Consider the following 23,472-nt stretch of genomic DNA (forward strand, 5'->3'; position numbering starts at 1 on the left):
CCACCTCATCCTCTCCTGCTCTCTCTGACCCCTCCTTGTGAATAAAATAAATGAAATCAGCCAACTAGATACTTAAGATCGTAGCTCATTAAAGCTGAAAGGGATGCCAGAGATGAGGCCAACCCTTCGATTTATGGATGAAGAGACCCAGAGAGGGGAAGCAATGTGTCCAAGTTCACACAGAAAGATGGTGGCAGCATCAAGGCTAGCAATCCTCAAGTGTCCAAACACTGAGCACCTACTATGTGCCAAGGATTCTTCCAGATGGTAAAGACACAGCAGTGAACACCACAGACAAAATTCCTGCCCTCGTGGAGTTGACAATCTCTAACTCAGCCTAACAGAACATTTTGTCTGATAGTGAGCTAGGCACTCCTCCTTTGTGTTGATTAGTGTTTGCATGATATATCTCCTTTTCCATCCAGAAATGGAATTTTTTTTTTTTAATAGAGAAGGGGGTCTCATCATGTTGCCCCCGCTGGCCTTGAACTCCTGGCTTCAGACAATCCTCCCGCCTCAGCCTCCCATAGCACTGAGATTACAGGTGCAAGCCACCACACCCAGCCTTGAATTATTTATTTTTAATTAATTTGAATTTAAATAACCACATGTGGCTAGTATACAACATTAGACAGTGCCATTTCAGAGGATTCAGCTCAGCAAGCTGTCTCCCGCTGCCAGGAGCTAAGCTGACCAGCGCCTCCACGCAGGGCAACACTGCCAGTGACCATCCCAGGGAACTTTCAGAGGCCCCAAGATGGCTCTCCAACCAGAGAAACCCACCCACCGCCTGGTGAGGAAACGGCCACCGACCCTTCTCCTGAGACCTCAGAAGCAGTTAGTTAGATATGCCTAGGGAGCAAAGGAGACTGAGAATGAGCTGGCCACTTTTTTTTTTTCTTTTTTTTGAGACGGAGTCTCACTCTTGTTGCCTAGGCTGGAGTGCAGTGGCGCAATCTCGGCTCACTGCAACCTCCGCCTCCGGGTTCAAGCGATTCTCCTGCCTCAGCCTCCTGAGTAGCTGGGATTACAGGCGTGCACCACCATGCCTGGCTAACTTTTGTACTTTTAGTAGAGACAGTGTTTCGCCATGTTGGCCAGGCTGAGCTCAAACTCCTGACCTCAGGTGATTCACGCCTTGGCCTCCCAAAGTGCTGGGATTACAGGCATGAGTCACTGTGCCTGGCCAGAGCAGGCCACTTCTGAGGACAAACTTCATCCCTGTCCTTGCTGTAGGTGGTTTCTTGCTCCCAGCCTGACCCCTCCCAGTTCTGGTCCTCATGCTACAGGGGAAATGACTCTCGCAATGTGACCTGGGAGGTCTTGAGCAAGGAGCAATCCCTCGCTTTCCCGGCCGAGGCCTGTACAACAGCAGCTGGAATGACACAGCAGAAGAAAAATGGGCAGGCCTCCGGGAGGAGAGAAGTGGTGGTTTGATTAATTGGGATTACTTATAGGTAAAGCCAGCCAGGTAGGATCCATTGCTGCCAAGGACTGTTCAGGCAGAGATACCTCCTCTCTCCTGGAAGCTCCCACACACCCTCCTTCTCACTGCATTATCTTGTGTGTGTTTATTTGCCATCTCACCCCAAGATCGACCTCTCCTCGAAGGAACTCAGGATGCTGTGGGCACCCTTGCCACACACAGGGCACAGGCTGCCCCTTCCCCCTGCAATAACGCTGCACCCAAGGCCCAGCTCAGAGCTGGAGAGAAATGAGTGTGTGTGGACAGAAGATGGGGGTAAGAGGAGAGGAGGGGAGAATAGGGGAGGGGAGGGACGCAGAGAAAGAAAAAGAAAAAGATTGCTACCCTAGGTCAGCAATGGTCCTGCATGGCGAGGGCTGAGGAGCAGGAGGGACGCAGAAGCACATGGAATGCACAGGGAAAGAGTCCTGATGTTCTCTTTACCATGAACCTCTCATCTGGAGCTCTAACGCCTCCTCCTACACACTCATACGTGCTCTCTGCAGCCCTCTGCATTAAGACCACAAAGCTTAATCTGAGTTCTAGTCTCAGTGCATTTTCACTTTTTATCTGCTGGGCTCTTGACAGTATCCCAGCATCTTTACCTTCCCTCAGCCATCGCTTTGTATCTTCGCATTGATCTCTTAGACCTGAGCTTAGAGGGCAGTAGAGCTGTGAGCCCAATGCAAGCAGTGGGAAAAAGAGGAGGAGAAAGAACTGAGAATGGAAATGCCCCCAGAGGGACCACCTGAGCCCTGGGAACCTCCACATTGCACAGAGCACACCTCCACTTTAATTTACACATCTTATTTCATTTTCTTACCAAATAAACTGTCACAATAACACAGGAGCTGATTCAATTCAAGCAGAGCTGCATAGATCACATCAGAAAATGACTGACAGTCTTGAGGCGGAAATTGCATTTGTCATACAGACAAATAAAGTGTGAAGACATACACTCAGGATCAAAGTTTTGTCTGTACCAGAGTGTACAATTGACCTGGAGCTCCCCACCCCCAACAATGAGGCATCAGCACAGGTCTGAGACAAGATTGAAATGGGGAACAGGAGGGTCAGCAGAGTCAGGGGCCAGGAAGACCAGTGGGTTGGGATAAACAGTTCAGCGAACGTTGGGAGGAGATGCTCTCCAGACACCAGGCCACAGCCTCCACCTCCACTGTCAGGAGGGAATGAGGGAGAGCAGCCTGCACCCTGAGAGGACCTAGGAATGGCTCCACATTGGAAATTCATAGCAAATTGCTCCTGTAATTTACTGGTTCGGCTGGAGAAATGCATCTTTGAACTTCAGTGAGAGACTTTGAAAATCATTCTCAACCGAGGCTCTCCAACCCGTCTGAGATGAATTAAAGGAAATTATGCACATAAACCCCATAGATCAAGGGGACACCCACTCTCCTTCAACTGCCTGCAAGGTGATTAGACAGAGTTCACAGCAGAACAGGCACTCAGGCTGGAAAAATAAAATAAAATAAAATAAATTTGAAATGCAGAGATTGATGGCTTCTGTCACAAAGTCTCTCCAAAGCCACAGGCTGTAAATTGAACTTCCCATTGATGCTGAGGCAAAGGTGATAGCTCAATGGCAGCTGTTGGCCTGGTGGAGTCTTTGGGGGAAGGATTCCAGATCCCTCTTTTTTTTTTTTTTTTTTTTAAGAAGGAAAATCTAATTTTTATTATTTTTATGTACAGAAAACTCAACAGTGTACATTTAACCCAATTTAGTGGCAAGTTCTTTAGCCTTTGCCTTTTCAAGCTTGGCGATATGAGCCACAGACCTGGGACCCAGGACGTTGCCACCCCAGTGACGGCGGATCTCATCATATCTGTCGTTGTAATTGGTCCTGATAGCTTCCACCAGCTTAGCCAAAGCGCCTTTGTCTTCCGAGTTCACCTGTGTGAAGGCGACAGTGGTGCAGGTCTTCCTGTGGACTAGATGGCCCAGTCTGGCCTTCCCCTTGATAATGCAGGAAGGGACCCCCATTTTACAACACAGGGCAGGCAAGAAGACAACCAGCTCGATGGGATCCACGTCGTGTGCAGTGACTACCAGCTGAGCTTTCTTATTCTCCACCAAGGTGGTGACGGTGTTAACTCCTGCTTGAAGGACAGGTGGTCTCAGTGGGGACGTCCCCTTTGCCAGCAGCTTTCTTCTCGGCCCGGGCCAATGGCCTCTGCTTCTTCTCTTGCTTTGTCTCTGGTCTGTACTTGTGGGCCAGCTTAAGCAGCTGAGTAGCTGTTGGGTGGTCCAGGGCCTGGGTGAACTGGTTAATGGCAGGAGGCACTTTCAGCCACTTACAGAGGATGGCTCTGTGCCGCTGCAACCTGATAGAGCGGGGCCATTTCACAAAGCGGGTGAGGTCTCTTTTGGGCTGGATGTCCTGTCCAATGCCAAAATTCTTAGGCCTTTTCTCAAACAGGGGATTCACCACTTTCTTGGCCTCCTGCTTTTTCACGACAGCAGGGGCCGGAGCCACCTTCTTTCCCTTGGCCTTCTTTCCTTTCGGCATCTTGGGCGGCGGGAGGAGAGAGCCAGATCCTTCTTAAAATTATGCACTGTCCAAGCTTGGGGGACTGCAGCCATCATGCAGGGGGATCCACATCCCAGGGAAGAGGCTGTGGTTCTTAAGGGTGCCCTATCATTGCCCCAAGAAGGAGACATTGAGGCACAGAACTGCAGAAGAGTCAGGTCACATACAAACTCCCTTCAGCCCGAGATCTTCCTAATCTGGGTCCTGGACCTCTCACAGTAGCACTGTACCCAGTACCCCTGCACACAGCTGGTACTCAGCCATGTTTGTGGAAGACAAGATGTTTCCTGCCTTCCAGGGCCCTGCTGAGCAACTCACCCCAACCTCCACCTTCTCTGGCGTAGCACAGGTCCCAGGCAAACCAAAGAAGGGAGGCAGCAGAGAGGCAAGTCCTAGTGCTGCTCAGACCCTGGTCCAACCTGGAAGCAGCTGACAGTCAGAGGTACAGAAATCTGGGCTAGATTTTCTAACACAGAAATGGATTTATCTCAGGCTGGGGTATTTAGAGGGAAAGGAGGAGGAGGGATGTGCTGAAGGCTACAGTATGCTGCCCAGATCCCCCTTCAGGACTGAGGCACTCATTCCCGAGTCACTCTCTAGAATCATCCTCAGCCACAGAGAGCCACTTGGCTCAAGGATACACCCCAAACCTGATGGCAGCCACCTCCAATGCCTGGTTAGTTGGCTAAAGGGAAGAGGTGCTTTCAAAGGCCTGGCCCTCTTGCCTCAAGGCAGGGCAATTCTGCAGGGCCATCTGCAGAGCACCCCATGGGACTGGCTGAGGCCTTTGTTGCAACCGCATTGCAGCCCAACTTCTCTTTCTGCTCCTTTTGCTTCCTTCACTTCCTCCAGGTGTTGATACCAAGGGCACTCCCTACAAATCTTGCTGCATGAAATCTCCACCTCAGAGTCTATTTCTCGGGGAACCCGACCTAAGTCAGGGGGCATGTCTAGAACAAGACAGACGATCATGAGCTATCCACAGATGGTGCCTCAGAGACCAGCTGGTCCAACTCTCTCCTTTCACAGATAAGGAGCCTGGGGCCCAGAGAGGGAAACTGGCTAAGAGAGAGGGTCCATCTGCGCAGGGGCAGCCTCCAGCTCCCTCTCACACAGACTAGGCTTAGCAGGAAGATGAGTGTGGAGATGGGCCTCTTTGGATGTGGTGTTTAACCAACACCTGCTTCACAGAAGGACAGCTATGCAGCTGAGGCTTGTGATGTGAACTGACTCCTCACTCCTCCCAGGTACAGAACTTGTTATTTGATGTTAAAAAGACCCTCTGTATCCCCCACAAAAGTGTGGGACTTTCTTTGTAGAGGCGGCCAACATGCAAATATGTGTTCACATCTTCCAGGTCAGGAGTACCTGGCCAGGAGATTAATGCACAGGAAAGGGAATTTTCATGGCCAAGATGGAGACAATCCCTGATGTTGTGGGTACCACAGAATTTGCGGTGACATGAGATCCCTTGTTTCATCTAATCCCTCATGTCAGACCCAACGGAAGGGAAGAGTTTTGCCTCCGTCCACACAGCCAGTCCCTGGCAGAGCTGCTTCGAGAACTCGGGCCTCCTGACTCCACACTTTCCCAGGAACCATCCAGAAAGCTTAGGCCCCAAGCATCCCTCCCCAGAGAGAGGCTTGGGCCTCAAATGAGTAATGGAGAAGGGTCAGGTCCCTGTCCCTATTCACCCCAGCTTCTCTGTTATTTTGTGGGAAATTCGGTGCCCTGAAGCCAGTAACTTGCTGGGTGATCTCTCGGCAGCTCTTGGCACATCTCCCCAGCATCCTTCTCAGAAAAGGGCACAAGCACTGCCATTTTACAAGATTTATTGGAAGCCTCTTTCTTTCAATGAAGGAAAGACATACTTTTATTGGTTTTGTCTGGGTTGTTACAGTCGACAATCACCTCTATATCCCCAAAATTTAAAAATGGGGGAAAAATCACCCAGCATTTACATCAATGTGGTTCATCCCTAGAGGGAGATACATTAAAGAAAGGAACAAAATGAAAGCTAACTGATGAGTTGCCATTTTAAGACACTCAGTTCCATTAAGCTAAAAGCCTGTTCCCAAGACCACAGCAATGATCCCCAAATGCTGCCAACACACCCGCATGCCAGGGCAGGGCTCACAGGGCCTTCTGCCAGGGCTCCCCAGCAAGAATCATCAAGCTCTAAAAGCCAAGGAAGAGACCCCTGCAATCTGCCCCCCGAACCTGATTTTCCCATTTAGGACCCACTCCTCTGATCCAGGCTTGATCCCTGTGGCACCCAGCCAATCAAACCCTCCCTGCTCCAAGGAGTTTCACATGGAGATGGAGGCGCTGGAGCAGGGATGAAGGTTTTACTGCCAAAATGTGGAACTTTCGTTTTTAATTGTTTGCTTGCCTGTCCACTTGCTTCACAAAAGGTGGCCCCCTGGGAACTGATTAAAACAAAACAAAACAAAAAAGGTGGCCCCTAGTGGGAAGCCAGGGCCTGTTTTGGCACTAAGTACCTCAGTTTTCTCACCTTTAAAATAGAATGCACTTGGACCATGAAAACTCGGATGTTAGCCCCATCTGTTGATGGCTTACAGTGTGACTCCAAACCAGTCCCCCAGCTTCCTTGGGTTTCAGCTTCCTTAGCAGTTAAAATCAGTCTGAAGTGCCTGTTTACCCCACCACACTGAAGCTTAAAAATGTTGGAAGAGAAAAGATAGCCTTTCCAATAAATGATATCAGAACAACTGGATATCCACAGACAAAAAAAAAAAAAAAGAACCTTAACCTAAACCTTATCTACATATAGAGATAGAGACATAGACATGTCTATAGAGAGAGAGATGTAATGTTTATATATTTAAATTCAAAATGGACGGTCTTAAATGTAACATGTAAAACCTTCTAGAAGAAAACATAGAAGAAGATCTCCTAGGGCAAAGAGTTCTTAGACATGACACCAAAAGTACAATCCATAAAAGAAAGCATCAATAAATTAGAGCTCATGAAAATTAAGTGCTTTGCAAAAGACATTGTTAAGAGAATGAAAAGACACTATACAGAGTAGGAGAGAAAATATCTGCACATCACATATCCAACAAAGGACTTACCTCCAGCTGCATAAAGAACTCTCTAAACTCTACAGTAAGAAGTCAAAAAGTCATTTTTAAAAATGAGTAAAACACTTGAACTGACACTTCACCAAAGAGGACATACAGATGGCAAATATGCACACGAAAAAAATGCTCAACATCATCAGCCATTAGGGAAATGCAAATTAAAACCTCAATGAGATCTCACGCAGAATCTCTTATCAGCATAGCTGAAGTACAAACGCCACCACACCCAGTCCTGGCAAGGTTGTGGAGAAACTGGATCACTCATACATTGCTGATGGGAATTTGAAATGGTATAGATACTCTGGAAAACATTTTGGCAGTTTCTTAAAAAATTAAACGTGCTTGGCAAGTGGCACTGGTGTTCGAAAAATAAACAAAAACAAAAACAAAAATGCATCTACCATACAACCCAGCAATTGCACTCTTGAGCATTTATCCCAGAGATAATCTCATGTTCACATAAAAACCTATATGAGAAAGTTTATAGCAGCATTATTTGTAATAGCCCAGCTGTCCTCCAATGGGTGAATCGTTAAACAAGCTGTGGTACATCCATACCACGTATGTCAAGTTGAATAGTGTTCCCCCAAAATTCATGTTCACCCGGAACCTCAGAATGTGACTTTACTTGGAAATAGGGTCTCTGCAGATAGCATTAGTTAAAATAAGGTCATACTGGATTAGGGTGGGCCCTAAATCCAGTGACCGGTGTCCTTATGAGAAGGCCACGTGAAGACCATGTGCCAACAGAGGCAGAGACTGGAGCAGTGCATCTCCAAGCAGCACCAAGGCCTGGGGAGAAGCAAGGAGGGATTTTTCCCTAGAACCTTCAATACCTTGATTTCACACTTCTAACCTCTAGAACTGTGGGAAAACAAATTTCTGTTGTTTTAAGACACCCCCCCCCCACCTCCCGCCATGTGGTAGTTTCTTATGGTAGCCCTAGACAATGAATACACCATGGAATACTACTTAGCAATAAAGATTAATGAATTGATGGCACAACCATCTAAGGAATTACACTGAGTGAGAAAAAACCAATCTCAAAAGATTACTGTATGATCCCATTTATATGACATTCTGAAAATGACAAAATTAGAGTGATGGAGAACAGATCTGTGGTTGCCAGGGTAAGAGGAAAGGAAGGGTATGACCATAAAGGAGTAGCACAAGGAGGTTTTGTTGGTTTTTTTTTTTTTTTTTTCACTTTGTTTTGAGACAGGGTCTCACTCTGTCACCCAGGCTGGAGTGCAGTGTCATGATCTCGGCTCACTGCAGCCTTGACCTCCCAGGCTCAAGTGATCCTTTCACCTCAGCCTCCTGAGTAGCTGGGACTACAGGTGTGTGCCACCACACCTGGCGAATTTTTTACTTTTTATAGAGACAGGGTCTCACTGTGTTTCCCACGCTGGTCTCAAACTTCTGGGCTCAAGTGATCCTCCTGCTTCGGCCTCCCAAACTGCTGGGATTATACGCATGCGCCACCATGCCCAGTCACAGGAGTTGCTAGGAGTTTTAAATCAGCAGTTCTGATTGTGGTAGTGGTTGTGTAAATTAATGCATATCACAAAATTCATAGGAATATACACTTCCCCAAAAAAGTGAGTGCATGTAAAGTGAAATGTAAGTAAGGAAGGGCTGCAGTTTAGTAAGTGGTATTAATGTCAATTTCTTGGTTTTGGTCATCATCAGGGTGAAAGCTGGGTGAAGGGTACCCAAGAACTTTCTACTATTTTTGCAACTTCTATGTGAGTCTAAAATTATTCCAAATTTTTAAAAAATTTTAAGTGTAGGGAGGATTCAACATGTTTTATAAAAGTAAATTTTAAAACGTTACCTTGCAAAATTGGCTCCTGGCAAGCTCTGGAGTCAGACAGACCCAGGTTAGTATTTTGGCCTCATCACATACTAACTCTGTAGCTTTGGGCAAATTACTCCCCTTCTCTGAACCTCAGCTTCCTTGCATGTAAATTCTCACACAGGAATAATGACACATGGTGCACATATTACATATGAGATAATAGAAGCAACAGCACCTGAAGCAATGGCTATAACATGGATGGTGCTAAGTAAATCTTAGCTTCCGAATTTACCCAACCAATGCAACTCCTCCTCTTTGTTCACTCACCTGCCTTGTATTTTATTCCAAGGTCAAACAAGGTTCTCCTGGGAACCCAGGTTCCTCCAGCATACGGGTCTTCCAGGTCTCTGCATCTAGACCAACATAAAGGCTGGGCTGCCCCTGAAGCTCAGACCATGCACTCTGGATCCCCAAACAGGCTCTGCAAGGCCATCTAGCTCTCAGAGTTAATAGCGTGCAGCTAATACCTACCCCCTGCTCTAAGACCCCATTTACCATCCCTCCCTTCTTTCCCTTCTCTCCTCCATCATTGTTCTAGCACCATTCCAAAAGGTCTTGCAAGCAAGAGTCACTCCTTTATGAGTGCAAAAAACACTTACAAAGCAGTTTTTATACATGTTTTAAGCCCCAACAAGACCCTGGCTAAAAGCAGGGCAAGTGTAAGAATCCTAGCTTTCCAAGTGGCAAGAGGAACGCTTTGGGGAGGTGGATGAGGAACAGGAAGGAGGGAAGGGAATCAACACAATTAGTCACCTGCTGTGGGCCAGGCAATTTATTTTCCTTCATTTAATTCTTGCAAGACTGTGAAGTAACAATCATTAAATCTCCATTTTGCAGACAAAAAAGCCTTAGTTCAGCAAGATTGTATAACTCATCCAAGGACACACAGCCAACATGGGCAGAAGGGGGATCCCAAGACCCAAACCTCCTGACTCCAAGGCAGGGCTCCTTCCTTCACACAAAGCACAAAGACCATCAAGCTCTCATTCATCCATTATCAAGGAGCAACTGGAAACCCTTCCTTCTTTGTGGAGTGTTCCTGAACTGTCTGCACCCATGAGTGCCCTGGCCCCAAAGACATGAGGATCTTCAGATGTTCCTCACTCTTCCTCCCCAAAGGACACAACACGTTCATATTGTGTCACGTTTCCACCATAAACATGGAATTCCCTGGAGCTCTTTTGCCTGCCTGATGCAATACCACCACCATCCCTCCTCAATTGCAGCCTCTCTGTCCCTCCTACAGCTCCTCCAACTCTAGAGAGCCAGATTCTGTTCCATATCCCACAGAGTCAAGGCTGGAATGACTCTCAGAAAACACTCCAGAGGACATTGAGATCCACAGAGGGAAAGGTGCTGACCTGAGTCCCACGGTGGGGTAACAGCCTGCAGGGACCAGCCCCCAGGCCTCCCAACTGCATTCAGTAGTTCTGTTTTCCTCTCTGCAACTCTCCTTAGAAAGGAGCTGCTTGGGTCACAGGCTCGCAGCCGTTCCAGCACGTCTGCCTCCCTCCCACACTCCTGAATCTTGTCCATCCTTCCGGCCCCAGCTCAGTCTTGCTTCTTCTCCCTTGAAAGCTTTCCAGATTATTCTGGCCTGCAAGGGTCCCTCCTTCCACGGACAGCTGCTTCTACCCTCCGTTGCCCTTGGTATCTACAGACCTCACATAATTTCACAACCGTCAGGGGGCCTCATTCACCCTTTCCAGCCAGACCACCAGCTCCTAAGGACTCAGACCATACCACCCTCCCCACAGTCCTGGCACAGCTGAGCACTTAGAAGGCAGAGAGAAGTGGGGAGGGAGTGGGGACAGCCCTCTCTTTATTTGAGCATATGTCTCTCCAAAGTCTGTCCATATTTTGTCTGATTTGTGGGGGATTCCCTTATCTTTTTCCAAACTTTATGGGATTTAACATTTTCCCCTAAAGAACACTCTAACAAGATCTCTCTTCGTACTATAATTTTGCCTAACAACCCCCTGAGAATTAAACTTTGGGGTAAAATTCCCCTTTTAAGTTGAGACGTGCTCCCTTTGTGACTAATTGAGATGCCAGGATCAAACCAAGTCTTCAATCCCATTAAATAAAGCCACATAAAAGCTGCCCCTGCTAACAGCACTTTCCTGATTTCCTCAAGCTGGCCAGCAATAAGTATTCCTAATTGTGCTTGTTAAAAAGTGGATTTATGAATCCCAATTAGGCCGCTTGCACTTATGTGGCAGCAGTTTTTCAATACCACCAAACCTCCCTTCTTCCCAAGATGAAATTATTTTTGGTGGGTGACAGAATAATTACTAAAACATAAAAGGACCCACCCGGTACCACAGCAGCAGCTTCAGCAATTCTGTTAGGAGGCCTTGAGGACAAGCAGGATTTTGATGGCAAATTTAAACCCAAGTTGAGCGTCTCCAACTCCGTGATCCTCAGCACACAGGTATATCTCCTGGCTCTTTCTCCTTGGACCCAGTACCAACCTCCAGATGCCCTGCCTCGTCATTCATCCTGCTCCTGATTTCCCAGCTGCTCTCCAACTATGCCTTGGGCCTTCTCCAGAGCAAATTCTTCCACTCAGAAGGCCTTTCCTCAAACCTACTCTCCCCCATCTCCCTTGAAGTCTCAGCTCAAATGGCCTCTCCTCTAGGAAGCCTTCCTTCCCTGACACCTGGTCAGATGCACTCACCAGCAGCCACCCACAGCCTCTCGCACCTATTGCTGTTCAAGCATTTACTGTATCTCTCTGACTCCTTGTGTTTGCCTCCTATACAATTGTGTTTGTCTTGTGTTCATCTCCTGCACAATTAAGGAGCTATAAGCTTCCCAAAGGCAAGGACTAGGTCTCATTCATCTTGGTTTCCCCAGTGCCTGGTATGTAGTAGGCTGGCTCATTCATTCATCTTCTTAGAACCCAAGTTTAAAATGAGCAAAGGATCTGAATAGACACTTCTCCAAAGAAGGTATATAAGTGACCAATAAGCACATGAAAAGATGCTCAACACCACTAATCCTCAGGGAAATGCAAATAAAAACCACTTTGAGATAACTTCTTCAAACCCACTAGGATGGCTATAATCAAAAACTCAGATAATAACAAATGCTGATGAGGATATGAAGAAATTAAAACTCTCATAGACTGCTGGTGGGAATGTAAAATGGTGTAGCCATTTTGAAAAACAGTCGTGCAGTTTCTCAAATGTTAAACACAGAGTTACCATATAACCCAGCAATTCCACTCCTAGGCGTTTACCCAACATAAACGAAAATATGTGTCCATGCAAAAACTTGTACATGAATTTCATAGCAGCATTATTCATAATAGCCAGGAAACAGAAGGAAACCAAATATCTAACAACTGATGAATGGATAAATAAAACATGCTATATCCATAAAGTGAAATATTATTTGGCAATAAAAAGGAATGAAGTACTAACTAGTTCATGCTACAACATGGATAAACCTTGAAAACATGCTAAGTAAAAGAAATCAGTCACAAAAGACCACATATTGTATGATTCCATTTATATGAAGTGTCCAAAACAGGCAAGTCCATAGAGACAAAAGTAGGTAAGTGCTTGCCAGAGGTTGGGGGAGGGGAAATGGGGAGTGACTGATAATGGATATCGTTTTACTTTTTTGGGGTAATTGTGGTGATTATACCACAAAATTGACTGTGGTGATGGTTATATAACTCTGTGCATATACCAAAAACCATTGAATTGTACATTTTAAAATGGTGAATTGAGAGGTGGGTGGATCACTTGAGGTCAGGAGTTTGACATCAGCTTGGCCGACATGGTAAAATCCCACCTTTACTAAAAATACAAAAATTAGCCAGGCGTGGCGGCACATGCCTGTAATCCCAGCTACTCAGGAGGCTGAGGCAGGAGAATCACTTGAACCCTGGGAGGCAGAAGCTGCAGTGAGCTGAGATGGCGCCATTGCACTCCAGCCTGGGCAACAAAGCAAGACTCAGTCTCAAAAATATAAAATAAAAATGAAATAAAATAAAAAATAAAATGGTGAATTTATGGTATGTGGATTATATTTCAATAAAGCTGCTACAAATCTTTTTCTTGTTTTAGTCATTTAGGCACTCACTATGTGTGGAGGGTGTGGGTTCATGAAGGACTGAGCCCCAGTGGCCTGAACTCCTCCTGTATATCCCCCTACTTGGGGTAGCTGAGCGTTGGGTATTCTTCCACTACTACAGCCTCCCTCAAGATGTCAGCCCCCTGCTTGGCCCAGGAAGGACAGTACAGGTGACTGGCCTCTTTTTTCAATCAGTCATGATGGGGGAAATTTAATCAACAACAGGACACTTTGCTACTTCAAGACATAATATAATGTAGTGGTTAACTGCAGTCTCCAGAACCAGACCACTTAGCATCAATCCCAGCTCTGCCTATTACTAGCTCCGTGACCTTGGACAAGTTACTTCACCTCTCTGAGCCTTGGTTTTCTCGTCTGCAAACTGAAAGGATAATAACATTATCTACCTCATAGGGCTGATGTGTGTGTGGATAAAAGGAATTAATGCATATAAAGTATCTGGCCGAGCACAGTGGCTCAGGCCTGTAATCCCAGCACTTTGGGAGGCCGAGGCAGGTGGATCACTTGAGGCCAGGAGTTCGAGACCACCCTGGCCAACATGGCAAAGCCCCAACTCTACTAAAAAACAAAGAAACAAAAAAACTACCTGGGCATGGTGGTGCATGCCTGTAATCCCAACTACTTGGGAGGCTGAGGCAAGAGAATCACTTGAACCTGGGAGGCGGAGTTTGCAGTGAGCCAAGATGGCACCACTGCACTCCAGCCTGGGCAACAGAATGAGACTCTGTCTCAAAAAAATATATATATATATATTATATATTATTATTTACTATTTATTAGATATTTATATATAAAGTATTATATAAAGTATATATATTTATATAATATTTATATAATTATATAAGAATATAAATATATTTATATAATTATATAATATATATACTTTATATATACATTTTATATATGTATAGCTCATATATATATGTATATAAAGTACCTGTCATAGCATAAGTGCTATCCAAGGATTAGCTGTAATATTTCCCTATATGGGGGAGTGAATCTCATTAATTGGTTTAGTGATGGGCAAGGCTTACAAAATGCATATTCATCTCAATCAGCACCGCCAAGCACTCATTTCTCCTTGAGTTGCACTGTTCTTTCCACCACTTTCTCTCCCCTTAGTCCAAGCATGCCAGCCCCTCTCCTCCTGGAAGGAAGGGTCTTGCTGGAGAACACAGGCACAGGAAAGAATCAGGAAAGAATGTGGCATGTGTGGTCTGGCCATTCTCGAGACCCTAAGACAAGGAGGCAGTGTGCAGCAAGGCCCAGGCTGGGCAGAGCAGCCAGCCAAAAGGGCCCGGCCCTGCCATCTGCTCTCCCAGCCAAGGTGAGCGGCCTGGCATGGATTCACACTTGGTCACGGCCCAGCACCTCTACCAAGTGCCCATTAGGGAGCAGAGCCAAGGCTCAAACCTGCAAGAGCCATTTCCCATCATGGGGAAGAGGCAGCAGCTCTGCCCGAAAAAAAGGCCTCTTCAGTATGCTTGCCCACTGCCCACACTCCATTTTCCTAAGAGTGGCAATAAAAACCAGCTCTCTGCCCAGAAAGGCAATGGCTGAGGACGCTGTTCTCCCTAGGTAGTATGGCTTTCATGAGCCCCAGTGAGGAGTGGGGAGACCAGCGCTCAGTGGGTGGTACCATCCTATACCTTACCAGGCTCCTTAATTAGGTCTGGAAAATTCGAATGCTTCCTAATGATGCCCTTTTGGAGGCAGGAACCTAGTGGGCTTAACCCATCTGGTCTCATCTGGTGGACACAGTCACACAGTGGCATTATGTTTACAAGCACACGCTCACAATGGTCCTGCACACTTGAGCACACACATGCACATATAAACAGTGTACATACATACACAATCCTAGACACATGCACACAGCCCCATGCACTCACACACACAGGCACACTCTCATACACACACTTGCATGAACACATATATACTCACATGAAGGCATATGTTTACAAGCACCCGCTCACATAAGATCACACACTGAAGCATGCACACAGCACACACCAGCTTACATACATACACAGGCACATGCAAACATGTTCATATGCACACATTCACTCCCACCCACTGTCATGTCCACACCCACACTCACACTCACATGAACACACATACATACAGCAGCCCCTGATCCACGGTTTTGCTTTCTGCAGTTTCAGTTACCAACCACGGTCCAAAAATGTTAAATGGCAAATTCAAGAAACACACAGCTCATGAGTTTTAACTTGCATGCAATTCTGAGTAGTGTGATGAAATGTCATGCCCTCTTACTCCCTCCAGCCCGGGACATGAATCGTGCCTTCGTCTAGTGTATCCACGCCGTAGACGCCCCCTGCCCATTAGTCACTTAGTGGCCATCTTAGCTATCAGATCAACTATCAGTGGTATCTCAGTGCTTGTGTTCAAGTAACCCTTATTTTACCTTTTTTTTTTTTTTTTTTTTTTGGAGACAGAGTCTCACTCTGTCACCCAGGCTGGAGTGCAGTGGCATGATCTCAGCTCACCGCAAACTCCACCTCCCCAGTTCAAGTGATTCTCCTGCTTCAGCCTCCCAAGTAGCTGGGATTACAGGCATGTACCACCATCCCTGGCTAATTTTTGTGTTTTTCGTAGAGACAAGGTTTCACCATGTTGGTCAGTCTGGTCTCGAACTCCTGACCTCAAGTGATCCACCCACCTCGGCCTCCCAAAGTGCTGGGATTACAGGCATGAGTCGCTGCACCCAGCCCCTTAATTTACTTAATAATGGCCCCAAAGCACAACAGTAGTGATGCTGCCATATTGTTATAATTGGTCTATTTTATTATCAGTTATTGTTAATCTCTTACTATACCTAATTTACAAATTAAACTTTATGATAGGTATGTATATATGTATAGGAAAAAACATACTCTATATAGGGGTCGGTACTGTCCACAGCATCCACTGCGGGGGCTTGGAAAATGTCCTCCGAGAATAAGGGGTGACTACTGTATACTCACACCCTCACATGGACACACAAACACACACGTGTTCACACACATCCTCTCACACATGCACACTCACACACGTACCCAGAGGCAGCCCCCCAGCCCGCCAGGGCTCCAGGCTCTGCTGGGAGGACAGGTTGCAGGAGGCCAGCAGTCAAGCCACAAGATGGCCCTCCCATTTGCCAGGCTCTTTTCCTCCTTCAGAAAATCACAACCCGGGCAGGATTCCCAGGGAGGTGGTGTGAGGCATGGAAACACAGGTCTGCAGAGGCCTCTGAAAAGCCTCGTTCTGGAAGACATCCCTAAGGATTACCATAGCTCATGGGAAGGACTAGGTAGTAATGTTGACAGCATGAGAATATCTTTGATTAGGTCAATAGAAAATATGCTGAGTTCATGCAGAACTCCTTCCTCCATTACCTCACTGAGTCCCTGCTGTGCTGCTTACTGGTGGGATCGTCCTGAGCCTCAGTTTCCTCCTGGAGCTGCTGTGAGGATTAAATAGGATAACGCATGGGAATTGCTCAGCCCAGTGCCTGCCACATAGTAAGCCCCAGTAAATTAGACCTTTTATCCTCAGCATTATTATTAATATTGGATATTAATAGTAATGAATCTCATAGCAATCCTGAGGTATTATTTTCCCCATTTCATACAAATGAAAACAGAAGTCCAGCACTTTAAGTGATTTGTATCCAATCACTTAAATACTCTTATATAGGGGTCGGTACTGTCCACAGCATCCACTGCGGGGGCTTGGAAAATGTCCTCCGAGAATAAGGGGTGACTACTGTATAGTCCTCGGGCCTTCCTTCTAATGCTAGGAATTCCTTCCACTTCTCTATGCCCACCACCCACCCACATACCTGCTTCTCCTGGGGCGGGCCCCCCACTGAGCTTCTCCCAGCTTCTCAGCATCTCCTGCAGAGAGGGCAGGAAGGGAGAGGAGAGGAGAAGGAGAAGACAGCACCTTTCTTCCCCAGTTCAAGCCACGGAAGCGCTGGGCTTCTGCTGTTTGGGACGTGCCCTGAAATGGATGTTATCTTATATTTCTTTGCCCCCATTCCGCCCGTGGTCCCCAGGGAAAGGCCATCCCAGTCCACTTAGACAGTAGATCCTTTCATGCTTCAGACACCATCCTCTAAGACTAGCTGGGCCCAGCCACCCAGCCTCTGGGTGCTCCAGCTTTCCCGTCCGACTCTACCACCTCCCCACTCCAATGACACCTGCCAGGGCATCTGGGGTGAGGCCACAGAACACCCAAGCCGAAGAGCTAGTCCAGGTTCCTATTCCTGCCCTGGGCCTGAAGTCACCTTGTGACTATGGGCAGGTCACTTCCTCTCCCTGCACCTCGGTGTGCTCTCTACCAAAGGATGGGGTGGAAAGGTCCTTTAGGTTTTAAACTTCTCCAGGGCTGGGAAGCTGCAGAGAATCTCAAATCCAAGGCAGGCTAGTGGGGAAGATCCTTCGAGAACAGGGGAGCTTAGTAAATCATATCACAGCAGGAAGGCTCTTCAGAAAACACCACACACAGCGGGCGTTCAAGTAGGAGAGTCAATAAAGAGACGGAGCCCTGCCCGAGGGATTGTGAAGCCTTGTCCCCACCATCAGGACTACCGAGCCAGCCCTCCACAGACAGCCAGACCCGCTCTTCCTCCTCCACTAGGTTTCCTTTTAGAAGGAAGGCTTCTACTTATGAAAGGCTATGGAGCCCCAGAGAAAGAGGCAGCCGGGCAGAGGGGGTGCCCATGCACTCACGCATGCACAAAGACACAGAGGAGCCACACCCAGCAGGACAGAAAGCCAAGAGGCCTGCAGGGGACAAGCTCTATGGGCCCCAGAAAGAGGAGCCCTTACCCCAGAGTGAGGACGGCTCCCCATTATCAGACCAGCGTCCCCACACAGACAGAACATCTCCTACCACAGGCCAGCAGAGGGGTCAGGACTCGCCACCTTATCACACTGTTGCCAGTGCTGGATGGTTTCCACGTGTTTCTCCAGAGCTTCTCTCCACGCTTCCCTCTGCTCCAGGCCCAGGAGGCTGACAAGCATGGACTTCATGTGAGGAGGCCCCTTTGATCTCTGGCTTCCAGTTGGGTTGGGCACTGGGGCACCCCACAGGATGTCCCAGAGCTGGAGAAGGCTGGGCTGGGTCACTATGATTTGGCTGCCTCCATCCCAGGAGGCCTCGCTCCTGTCACAGGCAGCCTCTTTACACAGCACCCTCTCCAAGTCCCTGCAGACCTGGGGGTAGTAACTGCTCCTCACTGGTGCTAGCATCAGGGTGCTGCACTCCCCTTTGCTGATTTTCCTGCACTCTGCCCTCCCCTTTGTAAATGGTCCCTTTATTAAGCACTCATCAAATTGCCCGGCTTGTGTTCACCACTTGTCACCTGCCAGGATCCTGATATATCACTCAAGAAAAATGTTCTTAGTCAAATAATGATGACAAATCCATCATGAGCAGAAATAACAAAGTCAAGCAGAAACAAATTTTGGGCTAACTGGCCTTGCAGCCTCAGAGCACAACCAAGCTCTCCGTGGTATGGTTCCCCAGCCCCAAAGCCCACCAGGGCCAGAGCAGGACTGTCCACAAGCCCCAGGCTCCCCGTGGGCCACCTGGATATGCATAGTCCCAGCTGAATGGGGAGGCCACCACTCAGCTCCCTCGACTGTTGCCAGGCAGAAATGTGGGCCTGGAGTTGCAGATTTTCTCCAGGAAACTGGAAATACATTTTTTAATGTAAAATCTTCTCTTGGCTCACATGTTTTCAAAGCAAAATTCCAGCCAAACTTATCGGTAGCCAAGAGAGAGCTGTTTGTTCCCCTACAAGTTACAATCTGGGACTGAAATTCCATCTCCTACATAGACAATTCAGTAGGATGACAGCTGTGCTGGCCCTTCCAAGGCTGCACACTCTGAATCTCGGAGTCTCTCTCTGCTCTGGGGAAGGAAGAGGAATGGCAAGGCTCCCACAGGGAGGAAGGACCCTTGGCAAAGCCTAGACAGTAGAGAGAGCTGGGTAGAGCAGGGAGCAGCCAGGTGGAGGCCCCCAGGACAAGGACACAGAGCTGGCCAAGATGGGAAACTGGAATTTAGGTGACTAAAACCAGGGGGCCCCATTGGACAACGGGGTTGGCCTCAGCAAGGCTGGGGTTATTCTGGATCTGTTTGGTCCCAAGCTCTGTTTGTTTTGAGGCTGCATCAAATTCTGTCTGAAAGTGGCAGTGGTGCGAATTTCCTGTCCTGTTAGTGCTGGCGGCGACTTTACCTCCTACAAGAGAGGGAGATTCATGTCATTCACCAAGGCCCAGAATCTGTCCTCCTTAGGACCACCGCATCACTAGGGTTTAGGCGTCTGTGTCCCAGAAAGAGCATCTCATCCCTCCAGCTGCCTCCAAGCCCAGGCCCAGAAAGGGCATCTCATCCCTCCAGCTGCCTCTGAGCCCAGGCAAGCTCGCAAACTAGCGGGTAGAGGGGAATCTCTCCAATGAAGGAAAGCCTCCGGCTACATACTCCCTGCCTCCTGCTTCTCCCCTTCCCTGAATTACTCCAGAATTGCCTGCTCCCTTGTCTGGCAGCTGCCCACGCTCCAGCAGGAACTGTGAGACTGTTTTTCAAACCTTCTGTCTTACCTCCCCCACTAGACTATAAGCCCTCTGGCAGCAGGGTTGGGTTATAAAACGTATTTCCCCTCAGGGCTCAGCCCAGCTTCTTACAAATGAAGGTCTATAATATCCACATTACTGGGCATTTTTGGTGATGTGACTAGGGACAGTAATAAGAAATTATAAGCATACTAATAATGATGGCAGATGCCTTACATCTGTGCAGCACTTTGAACTTTAGGAATAAGAATAATAAAGTTAATAATAATAATGATAGATGTCTTACATTTGTACAGCACTTTGAAGTTCTCAAGGCACTTTCATAGACTTAATTTCACCTCATCTTCAAAACCATTCTTGTAAAAGGGGGGGAGATGAAACAAGATAAGCAAAATGCAAGTAATTGCTGAAGCAGGTGATGCAGATGTGGGAGTGCGCTATACTGTTCTCTCTACCTGGGGTCTCCAAAATTTTTCATTGTAAAGAGTTTTTAAAAACCCATTCTAGTATGTAAGTGATGGAAGAGGCATTATTCTCATCAATATGTTCTAAAGCTGAAGAAATGGAAACCCAGAGAGGGGGCTTGGCTTGTCCAAGTCACTCAGTTTGTGTGGATCCACAGAACCAGAAAGGCAGCACTCCCGTTCCTGGCCAAGTGGTCTCCTTCCTACAGAAAGCTTGTCCAAAGTGGGTTCCATAACACCACTTCCGTAGGATGTTAAAGGGGTTCTATAGAGACTAAGATCCCATGGTTAAATAAGTTTAGGAAACACTGGGTTAAAGAAAGCAATCAGGTCCATTTCCCGAGGACTTTTTGGAGACTTTATAGAACATTCCCAGAACACAGGCTGGGAAATGCAGGCTCCATCAGACCTGCAGGTAAAGGGGAGCCCTACTCCACACCCCAACCCCCACCACCTCCCAGGGCAGGGCTTTCCAGAGACCAGAACCCCGGCCAAGTGAAGTTCACATGAAGGGATGTGCTGCAGATGAGCCCCGCTGGGGGGTGACAGAAGTAGGATACATAATCTGCCCAGGGAGGGGGGACTGTTGTAGGGTATGATACGGCCTCCAGATAATGGCGGGATCAGAACAGGAGTTGTCAAAGACGCCAAGAAGGCACATGAGGCCCTTCCTGGCCCTGCCCTCCAGGCTCCCAAATTACATCAGGGCTCCACAAAGTTTCATTCTGGAGAAGGGAGAGGAGCTGTTTTTCCCACACAGGCTGCCCCTGAGGGCTCTATGGAAACAGATGCTCCAACCCTCTCCTGAGTCATAAATTGAGCTGCTGATTCAAACTCCCGCCCCTCCTTTCCTTGCTAATCTTCACCCCTGGACCCTTTTGTGCTCACACCAGCTTCTCTGGCAGCTTCACAGGCCCTTTGGGTAGCTATAGTGATGCTTAATCACTAATGAAGCACAGGTTTTTCCATCTTCCTCTCCACCCTTCTCCCCCTCAGTAGTGAGACCTTGGGTCATGGAAGAGCAAGTAAGAGAAAAATACAATTTGCTTTGTGGAAGCTGGGAATACATGTGTTTATTATCCTCAAACAACAACAACGAACCCTCACCAAGCCCTTACTGTGTGCTAGGCCTTGTGCTGAGTGTTCACCCACTCTTAATCCCCACAACAACCCTACAAGTTAGCCTCTATTTTAAGCCCATTTTACAGATGGTAAAACTGAGGTACACAGAAGCTAAAGGATTTGTCCCATATTACCGAGATGATGAGTGGTTGAGCTGAGCTTTGAGCCCAGGTGGGAGGAGTCCACAGACACTGCTCAGAACCCCTCCACCAAGCTGCCCTTGGCAGGCAGCCTAGGCCAGGAGCCTGCAGAGCCGAACATCCCCCAGAGGCAGGTCTCAAGAGTCAAAGGTGGCCCTGAGGCAGCCAGCCTGAATGCATGAAGAACTACAGGCTGTAGAGACCTTCTCTGGAAATGCTAGCAACTTCCCAGACCCATAGCTTAGCCATTTCCCATCACCTCCTCTCCCTACTCCCAGTCCTGGCCACTAGTCCTTGGGAAACTTTTACCTACAGCTGGACCGGCCCCAGTCAAGGCAGACAGTAGGATCTGGAATCAGCTGTGCTGCGAGAGATTCAGCATTCCAAGTCCCCGGGGAACTCTAGACAGCCTTGTGCCATCTGAGCTCTGCCCCTCTCTTTGCTCCTGGCCTGTTGGCTTCCTCTAAAATCCTAGGCTCCTGCCTCATTTCCCAGCTGGCACTCCAGAACCTTAGGGTCTGAACCCTGGCCTTCATTTTCTGCTTCATCATATCACCCCCAAGAGAACAGACCCCGCTCCTCATGCCTCCCGTCTCTGATTACGGTCATGCACCAAATGAAATGAGTGCCTACAAGGGAAAAGGAAAGGCAAGGAGTTTTATCGTGGCCTACCGTGTGCCAGGCCCTGTGCCAGCCAGGTGCCATACTCACCTGCCTTAACTCACCTAACAACACTACAAGGTGAGTAAAAGTATCACCAACTTACAGATGAGGAAACAGAGGCTCAGAGAGGTTAACTAGCTTCACGAATGTCACACTACTAGGTGAGTGGAGGACCCTAGTCTGATATGAAAGCCCAGGTTACGAACGAAGATGTCATAGGGCTATGACAATAACAACACCACCTCAGTTTCCTAGTGTTAACAAAAGGCAGGTGTGACCCTAGAGGAGATAATACCGTGTCCATTTCCCACAGCACTGTTACCCAAACAGGTTAAGTAGTGTGCTCAAATCACTGGGCTGTTCATAACACCAGCACCTAGCATAGCATATACTATGTGCCAGCATAGCATATACTGTCCTGCTAAGCACTTAACATACATGTCACATTTCATTCTCACAATGCTATAAGAAAGTACTATTATTATTATTTTGTTTGTGTGAGACAGAGTCTAGCTTTGTCACCCAGGCTGGAGTGCAATAGCATGATCTCGGCTCACTGCAACCCCCACCTCCCAGGTTCAAATGATTCTCCTGCCTCAGCCTCCCAAGTAGCTGGGATTACAAGTGCCCACCACCACACCCACCTAATTTTTGTATTTTTAGTAGAAACAGGATTTCATTATGTTGGTCACGCTGGTCTCGAACTCCTGACCTCAAGTGATCTGCCCGCCTTGGCATCCCAAAGTGCTGGGATTATAGGCATGAACCACTGCACCTGGCCAGAAAGCACTATTATTATTATTATTCTCACTTTACAGATGGGGAAACTAAGGCTTAGCAAGCTAAAACAAACTACCCAAAGTCACCATAGCAAATATCTGTTTCAGCAGCCATGCCATTTCCCCATTCCCCGAGTACCCCACTTCTGTCTAGGTGCTCACTTCTCTCCAACATGACTCAGGGAAGCATGACCCGGGGAATCTTCCTTACTCTGACCCAGTCGTGGCAGTCCCTGTCATCATGCTAGTGATTGGCTTCGGAAGGAGCATGTGACCCAGTCCTGGCCAGTAAGATATGAGGAATGCCTGCCAAAGGTCTTCTGGGGAGAGTTTCCTTGCTCTTAAGAAGAGATGTCCATTAAGAGAGACAGGCCACAGTGCTTTGTTCCACCTGACATTGTCATTTCTTTCTTCTTTCCTTCCCTTCCTTCCCTTCTTTCCCTTCCTTCCTTTCCCTTCCCTTCTCTTCCCTTCCCTTCCCTTCCCTTTCTTTCTTTCTTTCTACTTTCTTTCTGATGGAGTTTTGCTCTGTCACCCAGGCTGGATCTCAGCTCACTGCAACCTCCACCTCCCAGGTCCAAGCAACTCTCCTGCCTCAGCCTCTGGCTAATTTTTGTATTTTTAGTAGAGATGG

General features: G+C 47.6%; 1 pseudogene across 1 annotated transcript; it reads right to left on the reverse strand.

The window, feature by feature from the left end:
- Positions 1–3,194: 3,194 nt before the first annotated feature.
- On the reverse strand, positions 3,195–4,013 carry LOC111548306 (annotated as a pseudogene). The gene has a single exon (XR_002733361.1). The product of XR_002733361.1 is annotated as a 60S ribosomal protein L7a pseudogene (transcript).
- Positions 4,014–23,472: the final 19,459 nt, after the last annotated feature.

This window comes from Piliocolobus tephrosceles, chromosome 6 (genome assembly GCF_002776525.5).
Source record: "Piliocolobus tephrosceles isolate RC106 chromosome 6, ASM277652v3, whole genome shotgun sequence".
NCBI lineage: Eukaryota > Metazoa > Chordata > Mammalia > Primates > Cercopithecidae > Piliocolobus > Piliocolobus tephrosceles.